Raw genomic sequence first — 23273 nt, 5'->3', positions numbered from 1 at the left:
AGATTTATGTCCTTGGACAATTGCTTTAACCTCTCTGTGGCTCAGTGTTCTTATTTTTAAAATTAGGGTAACAGTAGCCCTATCATATAAGGATTAAAGAAATGAGGTGTGAGGATTAAATTAATACTTAAAACAGTATCTGGCCAGCCTGTATGTGTTTTGCCCACTAGTATTTTCCAATTAGACTTTACATAATTGCCTCATCTCACTTGATTGTGAGATAGAATTCTGCCACCTTGACATTCCCTATTTTTACCTTGATTCCCTTTTTTTTTTTTTTTTTTTTTTTTTTTTTTTTTTTTTTTTGCTTTTTAGGGCTGCACCTATGACATATGGAAATTCCCAGTCTAGGGTTCAAATCAGAGCTGTAGCTGCCAGCCACAGCCACAGCAACTTGGGATCTGAGCCTTATCTGTGACCTACACCACAGCTCATGGCAATGCCAGATCCTTAATCCATTGAGTGAGTCCAGGGATCAAACCCACATCCTCACGGATCCTAGTTGGATTTGTTATCACTGAACCATGATGGGAACTCCTTACCTTGGTTCTTAGTCTCATTGTGTGATGTCTTAAAGTACCGGCAGTAGATGAATACATCTCCATAGTAAATGAACACATCCTACCATAACATAGTTTTTGTCTCTATTTGGAAAATATTTTTTCAGTCTTCACATCATATCTACATTTCATTCAGACTTCCTAATGGGTATGATGGGACTATGTAGGCAGGCAGTTTTTGGTTTGGTTGTGTTTATGAATTCATATTTATTTATTAAATAGTAAGGATATCTTGCCTTTTTTTAAATCAAGATGTGCTTTTTTGTTCTTCTGAAAAGATTTGCATTTTTATGTTCTTCAGAAAACAAACATCTGTTGTTTCCTGAATTTAAAACAGAAATGGTGGTAATATTATTGACGGACAAAGAAATGAAGGAATTGAGAAGTTGCTTGATTTGTCCAAGGTCACATTAGAAGCAGTGTGGTTATTTTGTTGTTGTTGTTTTTTGGTTTTTTTTTTTTTTTTTTTTTTTTTTGTACTCAATGGAGCATTCAGAATGCATTGAGAAGTTGCTTCTGGGGTGGCTTTGATCTCATGCCTCAGTTCATTCCTGGCTCTCTCACAGCATTGCTAAAGCTGGGTTCTGGTTTCTCTGCCCATCTGCATTTCGATAACTTATCTATTACTCTGTATCCTCTAGAACTGAGACCCTGACTTATTTGTATCAATCCAGTCCTTAGGATTTGAACCCCTCTGCTCATTGACCATCTTCCCTGAAGCTGTCTACTTAGACTCCACTTGATGCATCCTTCTCAGTTCTCCACTGATGTTAATTTAACAGGCTTGACTATGACTAATTTAAACAGAATATAAATGTGCTGGAAAGATGTGGGAGTAGGTAGATAGGAGATGTGAACCAAAGGAGTAAGTGCACTTCCAAGATCGTGCTTCAGGAATGGTCTGATTAGGAAGCCATCATTGCTCTTGAACACCAGCAGCTGGTGTCTGGTTTTGCCAACCCTGGACACAGCATCATGTCACTGAAGTCTCAAACCTAAATTCCTCCTGCAGTAAGTCTAATTGGCCAAAACCTTTGATTCACTTGCCAAGAGCCTCAGGCCCTGAGAGAGGGCATCTAATTGTCTCTGCTGAAGTGGCATCTCCATGCCCTCGTTGCTCAGGTGTGGGGAGGGAGACATCTGTCCTCTTTGGCATTTGAAGTGCTAGGTGGGGCTCTGCCTCTAACCGGTTTGAAATCATTGCCAAAATCTAAGGATGCTTAGTTGCTGGACAGCAAAGTGCAGAACTTCAGCACACCACCACTGGTTTTCCAGTTGCTTGTCACAGCAGCCATATTCCTCCTACCTGGGCCATCTGCTGGATGCAGTTTTTGCACTCAGACCATCTGCACTGTGATCAGCTCTCAGCACAGGATGATGTCCCAGGACCAGACAACCAGAACCCAGTTGTTCCTAGTGGTTTTGGCAGTTTTCCCCCAGAAACTCTTGTCATGAAGTTAATTTGCACATTACCCAAAAAGCAGGGTCACTCTCTTTTTTTTCCCCCCAAAAAATCGCATTTGGATTTTGTTAAATATAAGCACATTTTTCGCTTCAAAGAATACAAAGAATGCATATGGAAATCTGCCCTCCCCCTTTTAAATGAGGACAGGTAAAGGCTTCAGGGAGTAATTTAAAGTATCAAAAACTGCAGGATTGCACAGTGTGGGAAACACTGTGTACCCTAGCTGGGAACTATATTCTGCTCATGGTTTGAGGACATTTTTTTCAGCTAATATTGCTTTAGATCCTGGGTATTGTTTGAAATGTCTGCTATTTGTAAATATCATCTGACATGGTGTTCCATAGGTTAATTATGGAGTGGGAAGGAATTTTTATTTTAAATCACTTTTCAGTGTGTGGTATATTTTAATTTGATCATGTGCCCTTTTCTTCCTGAATAACTGTTAAAAGGAGACAGGGTTTTCTTAGCTACACTAGACTCTAGAATCCATTAGCAATTTGTATTTTTCTGATATTCCACAACTGATGCTTCCATCTGTGTATATGTAATCATAACATTTGAAGTCTCCTTCTTCTTTTGTTTAAAGGAAACAAATGGAGCTTTCAGAGAAAGTAATTTATTTATGAATATTTTAGCAAGTTTCGAGCACTGGATATTTTATTTCAAGGCAAAAGAAACTAGATAGGGTGTTTTCATGGAAACAAAGGAAACTTATACATTAGTATTTCTGCAGTATTTATTACCTGATTCATGTTCTGTTTTAGCTCTGCTACAAATGGAAAGGTCATTTTTTTTTTCTTGCTTGTATTTCTGCGATCTCTTTGGAACATAAAATCCTTTTATTCTAACATACTGATTTTAAATAACTTAATTTAAACATATATAATTTCCATGGATTTGCTATTTTAGCTATGATTTTTAGCCTCCTGCTCCCCTTCACACACAGACATAGACACGTACATGGGTAATTACCAGCAGCATTTTTTTACTTAAAAATTTATTTTGAAATGTTTTCGTTTGTTTTAATGCATTTTTTATTATATCCTGAGTAGCCCTAGACATGATAAGCTGCCTTGTCAAGGGCTGTTCAAGTTATATCCTGAAACACCTATTATTATTATTGTTAGTATTCTTGTTAAAAGTTGCACAGGGTTTCATTTTGTAATTAATTTTATTGGAGTGTAGTTGACTTAGAAAGTTGTGTTAGTTTCAGATGTAGAGCAAAGTAAATGTTATACATATACATATATTTGTTCCTTTTCAGATTCTTTTCCCATACAGGTTGTTACACAGTACTGGGTAGATTATCCTGTGCTGTAGAGAAGGTCATTGTTGTTTACCTAGTTTATATATAGTCGTGTGTGTATATGTCAATCCCACCCCCCTTACCCCCTCCCCACTTTTCCCGTTTGGTAACCATAAATTTGGTTTCAAAATCTTTGAGTCTGTTTCTGGCACAGGGTTTAACTGTCTGCCTTTCACTGCATTTTCCCCATAAACCCATTATTTTAGGGTAGAAATATTTAAGATGAACAAAAAAGTATAAGGAATAATAGTAAGAACAGTTCATCTCAGAGACTCTTCTACTCTCTTCCTTGACCCTCTGTGACCTTCCAGACCACTTCCCTTCCATCTGGACTCTTGTTTATTTCTCTTAATCATTTTCTCTTTCTTCTTTAGAAGAAGCCACCACCTTCTCCCTCCTTTCTCCCAGGTTCTTTAGAATAGCTCTGTCTAAATATAAGGAGAGTCAGATATTATTTTACATTTGTATTAGCCACATTAAAAAAAAAATCCAACCCAGGTACAGTCATTTCAATACTATGTTTTATTTAATCTACTATATCCAAAATGTTATAATTTCAGTATGTAATTACTATAGAATTATTAAGGTATTTTACATATGTTTTTCCCCCACTAAGCCTGAAATCTCATGTGTAATTTCCACTGAAGCACATCTCAATTTGGAATAGTCACATTTGGCTGAGTATTAGATGGCGTAGTTCTAAGATATTAAATTTTTCTCTCCAGGTTTGGCTTTGGGAAGAGAATCTTTTATCTCATACTTGGGTCAGAGTATTTTCTTGTTTGGTTTTGTTTTATTTTCCTGCTTTAGTGTGATCCTGGCGGACAGTGGATGGTGCTGGACGTTGCAGAGATTGAGTGTAAGATGCCTCTCAGAATAAGTGGGAGAAATGATGGGAGCTGTGAATCTAGTGGGGATGGCTAGGTTATCATACTTAAAGATGGAAGTATACTTCAGTGGGATCTTACTGGTTGGTTGGTTGGTCTTTGAGTAGTAAAATGTGTGTTTGATAGATACAGTTATAGATAGAGCCAAGTTTTAAGATTCTCGATATTTCCTATGTTGTGGGAAAGAGCATGAAGCTATGCTCCCAAGAATGCGTTACTTGGGATTCGTTTCTAAAAATGAACAAATTCATGGACATGGAGAACAGACTTGTGGTTGCCGAGAGGAAGGGGGATGGACTAGGAGGGACTGAGAGTTTGGGGTTAGTTAGTAGAGGCAAACTCTTACATTTGGAACTGTATAGCCCAAGGAACTATATCTGATTACTTGTGATGGAACATGATAGAGGATAATGTGAAAAAAAGAATGTAACTGTATATATACACACATATATATGTATGTATGTATATATATATATGTATACACATATATACGTATAAATAATTGGGTCACTTTGCTGTAGAGCAGAAATTACTCTCTCTCTATGTATGTATGTATATATACATGCACACACACACATACGAAACTGGGTCACTTTACTGTAGAGCATAAATTGACAGAGCATTGTAAATTAACTATAATAAAAAAAGTAAAAAAAAAAAAACAAAACAAAAACCAAACCGAGTCTGGTCTTCAGATAGATTCTGATCTTCAAGATCTCAGCTCTGTTAGACATTACAGAGTTGTTGATGGGGCTGGGGGTCCTCATAGAAGCAAAGTAGAGCCAAAGACTGATTATGTATTGGTGACCTTTTGAGTACTGTAGACACTAGCCACTAGTTGAGGAATTAGTGCAATATGTGCTTTTTGACTGCATAATTGTGTGTTTTAAATATTTCAGTTCAACAATTTCATTGAGACATAATGATGCAGAAAGACATATATCACAACTGCTGTGTACCCAAGATGTTTATAGTCTAGAAAGAGAGACATGCCATACTTCAAAATTACAATAGTAGAAATTGGCATAATTTAAAGAGATGGTATTGAGAAATGAGAGGGGACAGTGAGACTTTATTACTGAATTAATAATGCTGGCTCCTAGTTTTGAGAGATGGGAAAAGGTAGGTTAAGCAGAGGAATCAGGTGACAAACGGGAAGGAAATTTCAAGTCAGCTGGTATCAGAGGAGTATGCAAGGTCCAAAAGGAGTGACTGGCAAGAAAGATGCAAAAACAAGAAGATTCAGGTCATGAAGGGTCTCACCCACTGTGCTAGGAGCTTAAACTTCACCCTGTGGAATTTAGTTTAAGATGTAGTACTCTCTGGCAATCTTATTGAGAACGGATGGAGGGAAGGCTTTCTAGAGACAGATTGTTTTAAAGCTTTGGGGATGAAGGACAATGGTGGTCAAAAGTAAATCAATGGTAGGGGAGATAGATTTGTGAGCTACTATTTAAAAGATAGACATTTAGGATTGGGTGGCTGTCATGGACTGAACTGTGAAATTCATAGATGGAAGCCCTAACTCTCAATGTGAATATATGCAGAGATAGGGAGTTTAAGGAGGTAATAAGGGTTAAATGAAGTTGTTAAGGATAGAAGCCTAATCTCATAGAACTGGTGTCCTTATAAGAAATGGAAGAGATACCAAGAGTGTTGGTATAAAGAGAAAAGGCCATGTGAGGACCCAGAGGAAAGGTGGCTGTCTGAAAGGCAAGGAGAAAGGTGCCCAGAGAAACGAAGCCAGCACATACCTTTATCTTGGACTTCCAGCCTCCAGAACTGTGAGAAAATAGATTTCTGCTACTTAAGCCAGGCAGTCTATGGTACTTTGTTACTGCTGCCTTAGCAGACTAAAAGAGTGGTTGATTTCAAATTGACATAAATATTTTTCATGCATAGGGTTTTTCATTATTTTTTCTCTGCTCTCTACTTCATAAGAGGCCTGAGAAACAAGTTGGTTGTGGAAATTAAGAAAATAAAATGGTTAAAGTAAAAGAGCTAATTGACTGTTAGGATGGCTGTGTGAGTCTTAGAATGCTATCCACATTTCTACTCAGCCTCCACAAGCTAATCTGAGATTTGAATGCCCACTTTGGGTACCCATACAAACTGGGGGAATATTTATTTCTCCATCAACTTCATTAGCCTGCATTGGCCAAGTCCCATTTTTGCCTGCTGCATGCACTCGATACCACATTTTTTATCTGTCATCCAAAGTGCTCTCATTTGTCCCACTTCTGAAAGGAATCATGGCATGGCATAAATGCATCAGTCATTTTGGCTTTTAAAAATAGAGTAAGGTCAAAGAAAATACAATTCTTCATCAGAGCATTCAGAATCTTCTGCTGTGATGCATTCTTGTTAAGAGGAAGGAAGGAAGGAGAACGAAAATCGTGTAGTTTTTGTCTCATTTTTGAGAGTTTCTTACTGTTTCCTTCATGAAGCCACTTTATGGGATTGAAAATGGAGTCATAAGTGAGGAATCATACCTACATCTTATTACTTAGTGCTTCTCTACATGATTTCATTTTTAGCAAACATTTCTCACTGGGAGCTATTTATTTACTTCCTATTTCCATTGAACTCAGCTATTTTATCACTGACATTCTTTCTTTTGGAGCCTTGATTACTTCAGATAATTTACCATCAAAGTTCCCTTGACCGTAAGTGCATGAGTTAATTTTTGAGCTCTCTATTCTGTTCCATTGATCTATGTGTCTGTTTTTGAGCCAGCACTAAAAACAGAACTGAGATATGACCCAGCAGTTCCACTCCTGGGTAATTGTCCAAAAGCAAACAAACAAAGACATTTATTTGAAAAGATACCTGCGCCCCAGTGTTCATAGCAGCATTGTTTACAGTTGCCAAGATATGGAACCAACCCAAGTGTCTATCGGCAGGTGAATGAATAAAGATGTGGTGTTCTATGTGTTTATAGAATGCTACTTAGTCATAAAGAAGACTGAAAGTTTGCCATTTGCAGTAACATGAATAGACTTGGAGGGAATTATACTAGGTAAAGTGAGACAAAGACAAATATTCTATGGTCTCTCTCATATGTGGAATCTAAAAAATACAACAAACTAGTGAGTAAAACAAAAAGAATCAGATTCACAGATACAGAGAACAGTGGTGACCAGGGGGTAGAGGGAAGCTGGGAAGGGCAAGATAGGGGTAGGAGATTAAGAGATATAGACTACTATGTGTACATAATTAAGCTATAAGTATTTATTGTACAAGATGGGGAATATAGCCAGTATTTTATAATAACTATAAATGGAATAGAACCTTTAAAAACTGTCAATCACTATGTTGTACACTTGTACATAATATTGTACATTAACTGTACTTCAATAAAAAAAAGTTCTTTTGATTTATAGCATCCCGTAGATGAAGCAAGTCTGTGTTGAATTGCTGTTACTAATTTTCAAAGGCTGACTACAGAAGGCATTACTGCATTTCCTAGTTAATTACTGGTGCCATTACCAGAGGCTGTAGTGATCTTCCCTTGTAGTGATCTTCACTTTGGCTGCCTATGTTTGGACCTGTGGTTTTCTGTTTCTCATTCCAAACTGCTGAAGTCTATGGCCTGGGATATGTCCACTCCTTAGACGTATAGCGGGGATTTCATTGCCAGGTGATCTCATGGAGTTCAACAACTTTGAATATTTTTTTATGTGCTAATGATTTCCAAATGTATATCTCCAGTCTTGAACTCTTCCTTAGGCTCTAATCTTCTAAATCCAACAATTCTGCCTAAATATCTGACAAGCATTTCGGACTTACTTAGTCTGTAAGTGCACTCCTGAACACCCCTTGCCCTCAAAACATGTTTCTTCTGCAATTTTTCCTGATTCTATAAATAGTACCCTAGTCCATCCAGGAGCTTAAGTAAGAACTTTTGATAAAATGAAAGAGAAAGGCACAAGGAGGTGGCAGTCTAAAACAGATAACAGATATACAGAAGTGGGATAAATATATTAGTTGCCCACTGAATGTAAAATTTGGAATTCTCTTATTTAAAGAAAAGTTTTAGAAATGTTCAAAAAACAAAAACGTTAAGAAACATTTCAGTTTCAAGCTTAAAATTTTCAAGAGCTTCCCTCATTCACAGGATAAACTTGAAATGCCTTACATTGTATATTCATTAGAGATTTTATATATGTAGTAGTAGGAAACCAAACTGGCTAAACAATAAAGGAAATGTATTGACTCAATCAACTGAAAATTCCAGGCATAGGACTGATTTTGATAGAAGCCTGACCCAGTGAATCAGTGGTATGATCCTGAGCAATTTTCTTCTTCTTTATTTCTTGGCTTCAGTTATGCAGTATTGCTCCAACCTGAGGCTGAACCTCCCTTTGAGGTCTAAGAATGTCTATGAACAGCCACATGCCTTTCAGTTTTAAGGCCTAAGAGGAAAGAGGATCTACTCCTGGAACAATGCAAACAAAAGAGTGAGGATTAAGTGTTCTTGTCCTGAATTGACTTGACTTATCCTGTGCTTTTCCACAAAAGCTGCAGACAATGGGATGGCCTCGTTGTGAATGGCTTAATTCAGTCAAGGCCCACTCCTGGGGTGGATATTGGATCCTTTCTTCCCAAATACCAAGAACACAATATTTAGGGTATTGTTAGAAAAGGAGGGAATGGCTTGATCATAAGGTGGGAATTGACAAATACTCATTACAAATACCCTCAAAGATGCTATGCATGCCTTTTAGCCTCTGAGCTTGTGGAGTATCACGCTTCTCCCTTGCTCAGTATTCCCCAGTTATGTTGGTTTTTTTGGTTGTTCCTTGGACACATCAAGCTTTTTCTTGCTTCAGAGCATTTGCACTAGTGTTCCCTCTGCCTGGAAGTCTCTTCTCCCAACACTTTGCATGGCTAGCTCCTTCTTTCCCTTTGTTTGTTTTATATAATGATTTTTATTTATTTTTTTCATTATAGCTGGTTTACAGTGTTCTGTCAGTTTTCTACTGTACATCATGGTGACCCAGTTACACATACATGTATAGATTATTTTTTCTCACATTATCATGCTCCATCATAAGTGACTATATATAGTTCCCAGTCCTACACAGCTGGATCTCAATTGCTTATCCATTACAAAGGCAATAGTCTGCATCTATCTTCTTTCACTCTCGATCCCAGTTTAAAATCATCCTCTTAAGGTACCCTTCTTTTGACCATTTTTATAGAATAGACTAAATGTACCCTCTACTCATGCACTCAGTCAACTATAATTTCTCTACATTATTCAGTTTATTTCCTTTATAGTGTTCATCGAACTCTGTAATAGTCTAGCTCACTTACTTGCTTAATTTATATTTATTGCCTATTTACTCATGTTTTAAACTCCATGGAGAGAAAGATCATATCAGTCTTAATCTGTGCTAGATCCCCAGCATGTAGAAACATGTCTAAGAGCACAATTGGTGTTTGGTAGTTGTTTATAAAGTAATAAATGAATGGGTCCCTAAAGCCATAAAATTCTCTGTGCTGGAAGGAAATTAAAAGGTCATCTCTGACAAATTACCATCCAACCTCTGCCTTAACAATCCTTAAAAATGGAATTTACGGGAATTCCCATCGTGGTGCAGTGGAAACGAATCTGACTAGGAACCATGAGGTTGCAGGTTTTATCCCTGGCCTTGCTCAGTGGGTTAAGGATCTGGCATTGCCGTGAGCTGTGGTGTAGGCTGCAGATGTGGCTCGAATCTGATGTTGCTGTGGCTGTGGTATAGGCTGGCAGCTGTAGCTCCAGTTAGACCCCTAGCCTGGGAACCTCCATATGCTGCGGGTGCGGCCCTAAAAAGACAGAAAGACAAAAAAAAAAACAAAAAACAAAAAATGGAATTTACTATCTCCCCAGGCATTTCATTTTAACTTTGAATATCTCTGCCTATTAGAATATTCTTACTTTTTATACTGAGTTAAAATATCTCATCTGCCCCAGTTATGCTGAGGCTTGTTCTAGTCCTTGGAGTCCAATTTGTGTATGATATTCTTTTAACCTGTTGATGACAGCTGTCACCTCCTCCTCCCTTCCTGTCTTATTTTCTTTAAAGTTAGATTTCCTGAATTTTTCATCCATTTCTCATCTAACAAGGTTTGGCTTTCCTTACCATCCCAGTGACTCATCCATTAACATGTTCTAGCCTGTCTGTTTTCACCTGGGCTCAGTCGTACCCACAGTATTATTCATTTCCATTGAGAGGAAATTTTCCCTGCCTTGTTTTAAGATGCTTAAAATTTAGATGCTTAACTCTTAAATTCTCCTCAAGTCTCTGAGCTACTGATTCCAACTGCATCTATGGTCAATTAAAGCTCCTAAGTATTTTTCCTCATGTTCTGCTGTTAAACTTTTGCTGTAAAACGATGTATATTTTTCAATGATTCATCTTTGTTTTTGTTGGAACAGGAAGAGGACTGTTGTCTGAGGAAGGTTTTGCGAGGTCCAGTGGCTGTTCAGGCATTTGCAACTTGTCAAATGATGCATATTTTTCAATGACTCATCTTCTTTTTGTTGATACAGGTAAAGGATTACTTTCTGAGAAAGGTTTTGTGAGGTCAGGCGGCTGCTTAGGTGTTTGCGTTGTTTAAACTCCTTAAGTCCTGCTGAAGGACTTTATTGCTGCCTTCTTCTAAGATACTTGTCAGAGTGTATGATTCAATTCTCTACTGGTGATGCACTATATCTATGCTCTGAATTCTGATGAGAGATAAAACCTTGACACTACTATTATATAATTCTTATCAAAAACCCGGGATTGCCTGAAGGATATTCAGTGCATCCATCATTCCAAATGCTCTAAATTATACCTTTTAATCTTATCAGATCATTGGAGCAATAGCTATTGGGACCTTGGCGCTTATTTTTTCTTTGTATAAAACCACTTTTTGTCAAGTGGCATTTGGGTTTTACACCAGTGTTTGGGCTTTTACCTTGTGGAAGGAGTAGTAGGGAATGACCAAGCAGAATTTGTTGTTTCTGTTGTAGGATGTTATTAAGGGTGTTTTCTTAGGGTACTTCACAGAGCACAGGCTGGTTTTATTTTTATTCATTTATTTATTTATGGACTCACTGTTCTTAATATGAAGATCAAAGAGAGAAAGTTTTCTCATGTTTCAGTATCAAAATGAAGAAGCATTAAAGCTCCTTTGAAAGAATGGCCTATTCTTGTTTTATAATATTGTGTATCCTGTGACTGTCTAGGTTCTTCCTTTCATTTGACTGTTAGGAAGCTTGGAGCTACCTTTTGGATCCCACATAATAGCTATGCAGGGCTGTATGGCAGGCAGTTGTGTGGCCAATATTACTATTGGCTTGGCTATTCTCATATCCATACTCCTTTTAACATTAAAAGATAAGATTTGGGAGTTCCTCCTGTGATTCAGTGGGTTAAGGATGGATCCAATGTCGTCTGTGTGAAGATGTGAGTTCTATCCCTGGGGCTCACTCAGTGGGTTAAGGATCCAGCGTTGCCACAAGCTGCAGTCTGGGTCACAGATGTGGCTTGGATCTGTTGTTGCTGTGGCTGTGGGGTAGGCTGGCAGTTGCAGCTCTGATTTGACCCCTGGCCTGGGAACTTTCATGTACTGCAGGTGCAGCCATAAAATGAAATATATATGTATGTACGTAAAATTTATAGTTTTCTCCTATGTAATGAGTTACGCTAATTGAAGTTTTATTCCGCATGCACTCTTTTCCATCTCCTTTATCCTAGTGTCTTGGAAGAACCCCTCCCTTCTTCCATTTGGATCTTTGGTCATCTTTTGGTGCAGAGGAAATCATGTGACCAGTATGACCCTTGAACACATGGGTGGGCCTTTGATACAAGCCAGGACAACTAGAATAATCCCAAGTCTTCTGGGTTGAAGATGTTGGGAAAGCTTCCTGTCTAATGCTTCCTAACTGCAATGGTGTGGGCTTAGAGCCACTGGTGGCCACATTTCCTTTCACTTGCACTCTTCTACATCGTTTGTCTGTGATGCTATGATAAAAGAATTAAGCTGATCCCCAATTCCTAATTTACCCCTCCCCACCATGTGTTCCCTTTGGTAACCCTAAGTTTGATTTTGAAATCTCTGAGACTGTTTCTGTTTTGTAAAACATTTAAAAAAAAAAAGAATTAAGTTGATATGCCATTAGAAGCAAACAAAAATGAAAAAGAGACACGTACAAAGGCAGACAGTGAGACAAAGAACACCTTGAAGACATAATTTAAAATCCAACTAGAACTGAAGGCAGATCTACCCTTAGATGTCACAGTTTTATGCAACAATATAATAATCCTGCTATTTTCTCCAAACAAAGTGGATCTGGTTTCTGTCATATTTATCTAACATATATTGTCTTTTTGAATGTATTATGTGCATTTTTGTAAGATTCCTTAAATATGTTGTTAAATGAGTGTCTGTGTGTGTGTTATACATTCAATTGATTTTTAGAGACAGAAATGAAAAAGTTTAATTTTATACATAACTGCATTATATGACATTCATCTCCATCTTCTTGGCCTGGTATGATCCTTTTGGATTTTTTTTTTCTTTTTGTCTTTTTAGGGCCGCACCCATGGCATATGGAGGTTCCCTGGCTAGGGGTCTAAATCGGAGCTGTAGCTGCTGGCCATATCTGCTATGGCCACAGCCATAGCAACTCAGGATCTGAGCCGAGTCTGCAACCTATACCACAGATCACTGCAATGCCACATCCTTAACCCACTGAGTGAGGCCAGGGATCGAAAGCACGTCCTCAAGGATGCTAGTCAAAGTTAACCATGACGGGACTCCACAACCTTTCGAATTTCAGTTCTATTATTTAACACTTTTTCGCCTCACACATTTTTTAATTAGTCATCTGTATATCCGATCAATGTAACATGGATGTCCATGCAAATTATTGATGACAATGATGAACACAGCAGATCTGGGCATATACGTGCTTATTTTTGGAGAGTACTCTGCCGTTAGGTACAGCCTATTAATCAGGATTTTGGGAGCTTATTTCCTGTCAGTGAATCCAAACCGTGAATCCTTGACCTATGGCTATCCTCTAAAAGGTTTTCTTGATATTCTGAAATACCTCCTCATTTTAGTAGTAGAGGGATCATACTAAACTTTGATGTTAGTTCCTGTAGAACTCCTAACAAACGGTGTATTCTTTAGCCCTCCAACTTCAGATTTTTCTTATTATAAAAGAAATACATGTTTCATGGGAATCTTGTGTAATATAAATAGACATAAAGGATAAAGTAAATTCATGTATAATCCCATCCAGAGATAACTGTTAACTTTTTGGTACATATTCTTTTACACGCGCAATGCTTTTTATCTATGTAGTACTTAAAAATACACGAACATTTCACTCACCTGACCCCCTTGCTGTACAGTGGGAAAAAAAAAATGCCACAAAAATACACGAACATTTTGGTATGTATACTTGTGTGTATACAGAGATAATTATCCCAGAGAGAGCTATTAACTTGTTGCTGTGTAAACTTTTATTCCTTTCTATGAACAAAATAAATATAAAACTGCAAAATTTTGCCTTTTTTAAACAAAACCATCATAGACACTTTTATAGACAAAATGTATTTCTATGCATTATTAGCCTTTTTAGTGCCATATGGATTTTTTTTCTTTTCTATCTTGGGGTATTTATATAAGCTGCATACAGCTCTTAATCAAGTCATTTTTTTTTTAATTCTAACTTTTGCCTTAAAGCTGAAAGCCATAGAGGTCTGGGCTCCTTTGCATTTCTGAATCAGGATATATATGCTGCTGTAACTTTTTCCTCAAGAAACCTGTCTTATTACTATCAGGTATTTCTTGGGGTCCAAAGTGGAATTTCCCTATATTAAATTCCATACTACAGTACTCTTCTGGGGCTGTAGAGCATATATTTGGATTTCTGCTGCTTCTCCCTTAGTCTCCTCTCTCAATTTTTCTCTAAATTAGATTAATCTCCCTTAACACTTTGTTATTGCATTTGCACTGATCTTTTTTTAGTAAGATTTTTTATTGCAATGAAAATAAAATATTTTTCATATGACTTTGGCAATGTAAATTACATTTGCATGTTTCTGAACTTCCTTTGAACCTGGCGAAGTGCTTTATTGTGAAGGTACTCGATGATGATCTGGTTTTCCAAGGCCCAAACAACTGTATTGCAAATATGTTTTTAACCATCATGACTATGAACTTTGCTATAAAAGTCCAAGGAAAGCATTTAAAAATTAGACCCCAAAGGTCATTGTTTTAGTCTTACCTTTTGAACCACCATACGGTCATTAATATCCGATCTAGCCTATTTGTCTCCTCAGCTCCTTTCAAACCTACCATTCTAGACTCCTTGATAATGGATTTTTACAAGTAGCAGTGTCTCCAGGACAGTGTCAGATCAGTAGACCAAGATGTTGCTAGATTGCTGTTTTAGCCCCAGCTTGTTAGCTTAATATTTGACTTGGTGGTTTCTGATTTCCTATATTACATGTGGATGTTGGGCGGGGGGTGGGGGGCATCTTTCAACTAGCCAGGCCCAAGGTACAATGGCAGAAAGCTGATTTGTCAGTGCTCCTGTTCAGTTGATAACACGCTGCTTCTCTGTGATCATGTGGCTGACCCTAGCTCTAAATCCACTCTCTCTTCTCTTCTCTTGGCTTTGAGAAAATGGCTACTATTTCAGGTATTAACTCTCAAATAGTTTTTTTTTTTTCATATCTTATCCTGGGGGTGTACCATTGATTACCCCTCCCAAGGAATTAGTCTCAAGGTCTATTTCTTAATCCTTTATTTCTCCCCCACTGTCTTTAGTTACTATTGATATTACTACAAAAAAGATCACTTATAGAATATTTAGTAATGCTATACACTGTGCCAAATACTTTATGTACATGTTTAAAGTTTAGGCTATTTCTGGACATTTGCAGATATGTAACTGTTATATAATTTCTTTTTTAAGGCAGCTCCCAGGTTAACCTAGATATTTCTGGGTAGGAGGTCAGGGAAAACAACGTATGTTTTATTGCTGGAAATTCATGAGGCACTCTCTCTGAAAGCAAGTTCAAGTTTAAAAACAATAGAGATTAAAGAGTATGATTTCCTTTATTAATATAGTACATTCACTTTATAGTAGAACTCACTATGGGATATTCCTAAATAAGTAGCTGCTCTCATGCATTTCAAATTTGATTGGACTCGGAAAAATTGGTTTTACCAATGACTTCTCAGAAAGAAGTCTGTGCAGTACAAGTCTGTGCTAAGAGATATATGCTCTTCCAGGCATCCTGGTTTAGGTGAATTATTTGACAGTATAAAGCATATGGGATGAATTTCAGCCTTCACTGTCAAGGCCAGTGAGGGAAAAGGTAAATTATAGACTTTCTGAACATATCACTCTTAACACCAAGTTCTTAATTTTGCTTATAATTAGGTATGTATGATGCTATCTGATTGATAAAGCACTTTCACATTCTTTTTCTAGTTGAACAGCTTATGCATTTTGTCACATGAGGAGTGGCACTTTCTCTCTCCCCTGACCATCAAAACCCTCCCATGCTTTAATACCCAACATAAGTTCTACTTGCTCCATGAAACCTTTTCTCATTATCCCAGGGGAAGGCAATGATATCCCTCTTCTTTTTTCCCTTCAAGTCAATTCAACATATATTTAAGGGTCAACTACCTACTAGCCAAGATGGATAAGATGAATAAGGCAATTCTCTGTCTTCAAGAAGAGGCAGACCCCTAAAGAGTGCTTGATATTTTGTCTGATATACGGTGGGGGCCATTCAGTAATTTGACTTTATTATTGCCTTTGTGCCTAAAGAGAGGTGTGTGTGTGTGTGTGTGTGTGTGTGTGTGTGTGACTACAGGGATGTGATGGAAGGAACCCAACTCAGTCTTGGAGTTATGTCTTTGGGTTTGGAATCGATTCAAGGACATGATATGTGTCTTAATTGATATTAATTATAACTATTGCTACATGTCATGTGCTGTTCTAAATGCTTTGTGTATTTTATTTCTTTAATCCTCATAATGATTTCCATGAGGCAAGTACTATCATTCTTCCTACTTTACAAATAAGAAAACTGAAGCTCTTAGTGGATAAGAAACTTTTCCAGGTCATCTGGCTAAAAGAATCTGAAGCCAAGATTTGAATCCAAGAGAAAGCACCCTTATTACTGCGTGGGGTATATTTTTCATCCCAACTTGGTCACTCCTCACAGTGATTAAATATGCAAGGATGACAGAAGAAGGTGATTCTGTCCCAGGCAAGCTAGGATATATGGCCACACTACTAAACCATCCCTATTTAACTAAATTTCACATTTCCTGCAAAATATTGACTATAACTTGCAAAAACTGTGTCTGATAGTATTCAGAGTTATTCCTCCCCATCCTTCATATCATCTAGTACCATTGTGAATGATGAGTGGAGTACATGGTAGATGACTAAAAAATAACTACTGATCTTCCCAATGGCCATCACTAATAAGTCTACAAATAACGAATCCTGGTGAAGGTCTGGAGAAAAAGGAACCCTCCTACACTATTAGTGGGAATGTAAATTGGTACAACCAATGTAGAAAACAGTGTGTATGTACCTCAGAAAACTGAATATAGAACTATGATATGATCCAGCAGTCCTACTTCTGTGATATAATCCAGATAAAACTATAATTGAATAAGACACATGAGCCCCTATATTCATAGTGCTTTTCACAATAGCAAAGACCCATGATGAGTAGCTAAATGTCCATTGAGACATGAGTGGATTAAGAAGATGTGGTACATATATGCAATGGAATACTACTCAGCCATAAAAAAGAACAAAATAGTGACATTTTCAGCAACATGGATACAACTAGAAATTCTCATACTAAGTGAAATAAGACAGGGTGAGACAAATACCAAATGATATAGCTTATATATGAAATCTAAAATATGGCACAAATGAACCTATCTACAAAACAGAAAGAGACTCACAGACATGGAGAACAGACTTGTGGCTGGGAGTTGGATAGATAGACTTGGAATTTGGGGTTAGTAGATAAAAACTGTTACATTTAGAATGGATGGGCAATAAGGTCCTATTTATAGCACAGAGAACTATATGCAATTTCCTGAGATAGACCATGATGGAAAATAATGTATAAAAAAGAATGTATATATATACATTCATATACATACATATATATACATATATATATATATATATATACATATATATATATATGATTGGGTCACATTGCTGTATAGCAGAAATTGGCACAACATTGTAAATCAACTATCCTCTAATAAAGCTACTTCCCTTGACACCAAATTAATCCCATGGCCTAGACTACTATTTATCTTTTCAAATTATAAGATAGTTGGCTAAATGTATTCTCAATCCCAAACAGTAGAGGTCAAGGACAGACAATGGGGATGGAAGGGAGGAGGAAATTGCTAGGGTTGTAGCAAAGCATGGGAGAGCATGACGGGGATTCAGAGAGGGAAACAGAAAACAGCTGTGATAATTCATCCTATGCATCAAGTTGGAAAACTGCTTCAGATCCATTGTTCCTAGGGTGTTTTTTTTTTGTGTGTGTGTGCTACAGTTCACTGGGTGCATAAATTCTCTGAGTGTGCTCAGGTGAGCACAAACCTACATCATTTATGATTTCTCAATATGGGCTGCAGAACAGATGAGAGAGGTCACAGGTTGCTGTAATTATTCCTATAACCTAACTCCACTTCTTACTCTCCCTCTTGAGAACTGAAATGTCAGTGAATGAGAGAGAATTTATAATTGGGATAACCTTGAACTCGTTCTTATTGACTCTTAAGAGGTAAATCACTCTAGATTTCTGTATTTTAATTATGAGTTGGTGCACATCTCCTATTACTCATCTCCCATATAAGCGGGCCATGCTGGGACATACTTGTTTGAAAAATCCTGCTCCAGGCTACAGATAGAATACCTTGCAAAAACATTCAAGATTACTGAGCTGCTGTCTAAAATTGGAAGCAGTGTCACTCTGGCCTCCTTGCATTTCCTAAAGAAATATCCTATTTACTTAGCTCTTTCCTATCAATTCTTCATCCTGGTTGGTTTGCAAGCCAGTAGCCCCATTAACACCTAGGGATGACATCTTCTCATTTGTTTGGCTTTTGGGCCTTTCTGCATGACTGGCTTTTCATTTCCAACCATTCTTCAATTTCATGTTTGTGCTCCCTCTCTCTCTCTTTCTCTAACTCCAGGGTTGGTGTTAGGGCTTGATTTTACTGTGAATGCCCATGTGTTATATCCTGATAGAAAGAGATATGAGAAGGGATTGTTGGCAAAGCAGACTTAATCACTGTAAATATTTCCAATTGTTATTAGCATTCATGATGAATATTGATCAAGTAGAAAATCATCTTAATTGGTCCAATTTAGAATTCACAAGTAATCCCTTGAAAGAGGATGTGACAGTGCTGGCTTTCAGTTTATGCATTTCTCATCTTAAGATGCAAAATAAGTTGCTAGATAGACATCAGTGTTTCTCCATTTAGCTTCTCCCCAAACAGAATGGTTCAATGACCTTTGGCTGCTCGGCTGTCCCTTTCCACGATGGGGAAGCAGCTTCAGGGCATTGTGACAAGGAGTTTGTCGCTTACTTCTTCGAACAATGATTTTTTTTTCTTTGAACACATTTAAGTATTGGAACCCAGTTTGAAAATTTCTCCTCCTTGGGCTGACCCCTGTCATAGGCAATGGAAGTATTCAGGCTTCGTACAGTCTAATTTGGTTTACAAAGTTGGCTTCCGGGATCTTCAGCCAGCTGATCCCTGTGCTCCTCTAATCCTAGTGCCCATGTTGTCCTGTGTGGCTTCTGTAATCTTTACCTCATTCACCATATTTGCTCCAGGTTCAAGGTTTTTGCCACTGAAGTCCCTTTTACCCCCTTAGAATACCCTACTATTTTATTCTTGCTAATTCTCTGCCTCCATATTTGCTGGCAAAGGGCATTTTCTTCATGGGTTGCTGAGAGGATTAAATAAGCTAATGCATATAAGGCAACGTAGGGCAGTGCCTGACTCATACTAAGAGCCACCTGTATGGAAATGCCAAGAACTTTTTCTGTCTCCAGGAACTTTTCTTCACCTCCACTCAGAATTCCAATACCTTCACTTTGTTTTGAATTCTCCCTCAGTTGTCCCATTGAAGTTAAATGTGTTCCTCCTGGGAGGAATGGTAAGTGACTGAGCAGAGGCTGGTCTCAGGAGTCCCTTTATTTTCCTCCTGTGGGATGCTAGAAAAGTGATCACACTTATATTTGTAAATCTGCTGCCTTTGTGCCAAACCTGGCCCACCTGAGGTTTGGAACTTCCACTGGTATTGTGTGGCAGCTTCCTGCCAATTGTCCTTCTAGTGGGTTGGAACCAATTAGTAATTGCTATTGAATTGAAATATTAGTCATTCTAGCATTTTTAGGCCTTTAAGTTTGGTTCCATTTAAATTACCTCAGAAAATTAGGAGCAAGGAAAGATTCTTTACAAAAAAGGTGAGTCTAGCATCCTTGTACGCTTTGCCCATATTTGTGTCACATTAAGCAGGCATGGGCCCTCTGTTGTCATCAGTCAGAAGTTTATTTAGTAGCACAAATGTGAATTTCTGAAAATGTGAATTCTGACCAAAACCTCTTAGACTCTTGTGTTTCTGTCTGTATTTACAAACTCCAATAAGGACTGGCAGTAGGAATGTGGAATTTCCAGGACAGAGAAGTCTAACAACAAATCCAGGCCTAATGAGCTCCTCTGTGAGAATAGAATATAATTTGTCTAAAGTTTTACTGCTAAACTAGCAGTGAGAAGAGTGCCAAGATTCAGGTTTTCTGGCTCTAGTTATCTAAATGTGTTTTTTTTTTTTTTCCCCCAGTGGCAGGGTTATTGACTTCAGATGAAGTAAGAGACCTCTTCCTAGGTCACAGGGTTGCCTGACATTGCCTTTTCCCAATGCCAAGAGCCATTGCTCACAGTCCGTGTGCCTTGGCAGAGACTCTAGACTCCTCATAAGTTACGTTGATAGGTCATTATGTCAGTGATGCACAGAGGTCAAGCTGTGAATCAACTTGTAAATGCTGATTTTAGAGCATCCACCCCAGAGATTTAGATTTAGGAGACAGCAAGTGAGACCCAAAGATCTGCATTTAAAGATCCTCTAGTGTTTTGGGTATAAGTTCTCTACACTTTGAAAAGGACTTCATGAAGAACTGTATCACATTTTTGGTGCTTGCAATGTGGGAAGCACAAAAGTGTCTGCTCTCTTATTTGAATCCCATTTATCAGATGCCTACTGACTCTTGAAAATGTCATAACCCCATGTGCCTTCATCTTGTCTGTAAAGTTCTAACTATGTGGCCCTGGAATCCCTCCAGGCTTTTGTGGTTTTCACATTGGAGGTGGAGGGGCTTATGGCTATTTATTGAAATTGTAGTATGGGTCTGACTCTGTACTGTGCTTGGATGTATGTTGTCTGTCTAACACATTTAATGCTTACTACAACACTGTGAAATAGGTACTGCCATCTCTGTTTTATGGATCCAGAAAGAAATTCATAAGCGTCATGGATTTGTCCAAGTCACTTGAATAATGAATCATCAAATTGGGAGTCAGATCCAAATCCTTCCTTTTTTGAAGGCTAGGCCCTTTCCATTGCAAAGAATGCATAATATCAGAGTATTTCCCTTCCTCTTCCTCCTGACCATTATTCATCCAAAGCCATGGTTGTACTTCAAGGGCATTAATGGACTGCAGGTTTAAGAAGTGAAAACATGTTATCTGGTCAAGTCGAGTTCTTGCTTAGATGCTAAAATGAACTACCTACGATTGGTTAGTGAACTGGTAAAGCGACTACTGCTAGTTTTTAATTGTCCTCCTTCTCTAATAAGGATTTCCTTTTGTTCCCACAGTGACTGATTCTTTGTTTTCTTGGACTTGACTGAGGCCACCAATTACCAAGTATTCAATGAGACTTGATTCTCATTCCCAAGGAGTTTGCAATCTAGTTGTTACATATGAAAAGAAATATAGATTCATTTTGAGTACTTCCTCCCTCCTTTTTCACTCTTCTTGGAAGAGTCCAAGTGGTAGACCAGATTATTTTTAAAGGCCTTTTGCTAGGGCATTGATTAAGTAGTATTATCATGAAAAATACAATGAGACATTCACTTCTTCGGTTATGAATTCTCCCTATTAGTACATTGAGGCAGGTCCAAAAAAATCCATTTAAAGGAAAAGATTAAGTAAACAACAGTAGAGGCTTTTCTGGTTGAAAGGAAAAACTGTAAGGTTGCCTTTGGTAGCTCTCAGAGATGGGGAAGAATGACTGTGAGGTTATGAATGACCGAGACTGGTGAAATGTAGAGGAGTTGTGTTCCGACTGGGCAAGGAGTAGGAGAAGGGCAGCATCTCACAGGCACCTGAGCAAATTTTTTGATCTACTCATTATCTTTTAGACTGAGAACTGCTGATTTATAGAATAATGGATTATTGTTTGGGTTCCAGCCTTCAAGTAGCGTGTAAGTTTAGCAATCAGTCATATTGGTGATCTGATCAACAGTTGACAACATATTCTTGGGAAGTGGGTCTAGTGCTAGGTCCTTGAACAATGAGATAGTTTGAATATGGGAGAGATAGAGAGGATTTATAGGCCAGAGACTAGCAGAAAGAGAGGCATAGAGGAAATAATGTATTTGGAGTGTTTTAAAGTACAATGAAGGCAGGTGGTTCAATTATGTTCTAGTTAGCTTTTGCTGCAATAAGGATAGCTCACAAACCATCTCAGAACTCAAAACTCAGTGGCTTCAGAAAACCCACTTATTACTAAAGGCCTTTGGGTTCACTGGGGTGACTTTGCTTTGTGATATGAATCTGCAGATGTGTGTCTCCTCCCGCCTCAGGACAGCAGGTGGGCAGACGTATGTCATTTCTATAGAAATGAAAGTGCAGGACACACCTGAACATGTATGCACACACCTTTTAAGCCTCTGCTTACATCATATCTTTTAACAGCCATGATCTAAAGCAATCCACATGACTGAGACAAAATAAAAAGGCAGGGAAGCTCCTCTCCCTTTAGCAGAAGAACTGCAACGTTATCAGGCCAAGGGTGTGGATACAGAGAAGTGGGAAGCATCAGGACCAGTAATATAATCTGTGATAGACTTGAACATGTGGTAGTCATGGGATAAAACATTAGAATGGTGGTGACTATCTGTCTTGGCTAATGTTTCATAAATAAAAATGGCTCTATCAGTAGTAATAGAGTTGAATAAGTAAGTGCAACATGAATGTGTATTGATGAAGGAACTGGGATTAAGTGATGTCCGATGTCATACAGTTTCATCTGTATTATATGTATGCAGATGTAATACAGATCTGTATTCAGATGTAACACAGATATAATACATGTCAGATGTATTAGAGTCAGATGTAATGCAATGGTTTCCCATTTACTTTCTGGACCATAAGAGTGATGTGAGGAGAAGAATATTTTTGAAAAGTGAATTTGATACCCATCCATCTTACGAACGTCTCTGTTGTAGTCACCCATCTGTTCTTGGTTACCTATCACATTGTCTGAGTTCCCTTGTACACAGCTAGTTTTGCTGTGTGTTGTAATAGTGATCCTAAAGTTCCTTTAGTTCTTACCCCACTTAAAGAGTTTTTGATGTTTCCGCATTCACATATTTGCAAATATGCAGTTACTAAGTGCAAAACATATCTTCTCTCCAGGCATGTTTTTATAATATGGTACAGCCTTTTCTTTAGCATTCATATTTTATAGTTTTTCTCTTTTTTCTGCCTTATTGTTTCCTTCTTCAGCTCAGTTGTTGAGGAACACTTCTTGAATTCTCACCCTCTTTTCTATAGGCTGTCCTCTGCTGCTCATTCCTTGTGGCTCTAGGATTTAGAAGTAAAGAAAAAACTAAAGTGGAAGTCTTGGGGCATATAATTCTTTTGTATTATATGTCTGTACTTTATAGAGCAGAATATAATCTTTCTTGAAAGGATGATCG

At 37.9% G+C, this 23273-nt stretch overlaps 1 protein-coding gene across 4 annotated transcripts in view; it reads left to right on the top strand.

Annotated features, from left to right (window-relative positions):
- NELL1 (neural EGFL like 1) overlaps window positions 1-23273 on the top strand; it is a 945441-nt gene that overhangs the window by 498784 nt on the left and 423384 nt on the right. The window lies entirely within an intron of this gene.

Source organism: Sus scrofa, chromosome 2 (assembly GCF_000003025.6).
Source record: "Sus scrofa isolate TJ Tabasco breed Duroc chromosome 2, Sscrofa11.1, whole genome shotgun sequence".
Lineage (NCBI taxonomy): Eukaryota > Metazoa > Chordata > Mammalia > Artiodactyla > Suidae > Sus > Sus scrofa.
The sequence above is the reverse complement of the archived record's forward strand: the minus strand, read 5'-3'. Positions and strand labels throughout refer to the sequence as shown.